This window comes from Hylobates moloch, unplaced genomic scaffold (assembly GCF_009828535.3).
Source record: "Hylobates moloch isolate HMO894 unplaced genomic scaffold, HMol_V3 SCAFFOLD_12, whole genome shotgun sequence".
In the NCBI taxonomy this organism is placed as follows: Eukaryota; Metazoa; Chordata; class Mammalia; order Primates; family Hylobatidae; genus Hylobates; species Hylobates moloch.
This window is the reverse complement of record NW_026652287.1, coordinates 35,452,123-35,453,913: the sequence shown is the minus strand read 5'-3', so window position 1 is coordinate 35,453,913 and position 1,791 is coordinate 35,452,123.

The window sequence follows — 1,791 nt, the reverse complement described above, 5'->3', positions numbered from 1 at the left end:
ATCTTGTCTTTGAGAGAAGCAGCTGGGGAGAGGTGGCCTTATTTTTTTTTTTTTTTTTTTTTTTTTTTTTTTTTTTTGAGACGGAGTCTTGCTCTGTCGCCCAGGCTGGAGTGCAGTGGCGTGATCTCGGCTCACTGCAACCTCCGCCTCCCGGGTTCACGCCATTCTCCTGCCTCAGCCTCTCCGAGTAGCTGGGACTACAGGCGCCCGCCACCACGCCCGGCTAATTTTTTGTATTTTTGGTAGAGACGGGGTTTCACTGTGGTCTCGATCTCCTGACCTCGTGATCCGCCCGCCTCGGCCTCCCAAAGTGCTGGGATTACAAGCGTGAGCCACCGCGCCCGGCCGAGGTGGCCTTATAACCTCAGCACTTTTGAGAGGCTGAGGTGGGCAGATCACCTGAGGTCAGGAGTTCAAGACCAGCCTGACCAACAAGGTGAAACCCCGTCTCTACTGACAATACAAAATTAGCCGGGTGCAGTGGCACGCGCCTGTAATCCCGACAACTTGGGAGGCAGAGGCAGGAGACTCGCTTGAGCCCAGGAGACGGAGGTTGCAGTGAGCTGAGATTGTCCTATTGCACTCCAGCCTGGGAAACAAGATTGAAACTTCGTCTCAAAAAAAAAAAAAACAAAAACAAAACAGACAATAATAAAGATAACAGGGTGGGTGCAGTGGCTCATGCCTGTAATTCCAGCACTTTGGGAGGCTGTGCCAGGTGAATTGCTTGAGCCCAGGAGGTGGAAACCAGCCTGGGCAACATAATGAGACCTCATCTCTACAAAAAATAATTAAAAAAAAAAAAAAGGCTGGGTGTTGTGGCTTACGCCTGTAATCCCAACACTTTGGGAGGCCAAGGTGGGTGGATCACCTGAGGTCAGGAGTTCGAGACCAGCCTGACCAACGTGGTGAAATCCTGTTTCTACTAAAAATACAAAATTAGCCGGGTGTGGTGGTGGGCACCTGTAATCCCAGCTACTTGGGAGGCTGAGGCAGGAGAATCCCTTGAACCTGGGAAGTGGAGGTTGCAGTGAGCCAAGATCGTGCCATTGCATTCCAGCCTCAGCAACAAGAGTGCAACTCCATCTCAAAAAAAAAAAGAATAAAAGAAAAAAAATTAGTGGGGCAAGGTGGTGTGCACCTGTAGTCCTACATACTTGGGAGGCTGAGGCAGGAGGATCACTTGAGGCCAGAAGTTGGGGACCAGCCTTGGCAACATAGCAAGACACTGTCTCTACAAAAAAAAAAACTAGGTGGGGGCGGTCGCCTTGACTCAACGTCTGTAATCCCAGCACTTTGGGAGGCCGAGGCAGGCGGATCATTTGAGGTCAGGAGTTCAAGACCAGCCTGGCCAGCATGGTGAAACCCGGTCTCTACTAAATATACAAAAAAAAATTAGCCAGGCATGGTGGCACATGCCTGTAGTCCCAGCTACCTGGGAGGCTGAGGCAGGAGAATGGCTTGAACCCAGGAGGCGGAGGTTGCAGTGAGCCGAGATCGCGCCATTACACTCCAGCCTGGGTAACAGAGCAAGACTCTGTCTCAAAAAAAAAAAAAAAAGAAAAAGAAAAAAAAGAAAATTAGCTGGGCGTGGTGTGGCATGAGCCTGTAGTCTGTAGTCCCAGATACTCAGGAGACTGAGGCGGGAGGATTGCCTGAGCCCAAAGGTTGAGGCTGCAGTGAGCCATGTTCACGCCATTGCACTCCAGCCTGGGTGACAGAGCAAGACCCTGTAAAAAAAAAAAAAAAAAAAAAAAAGACTGCGTGCAGTGGCTCATGCCTGTAATCCCA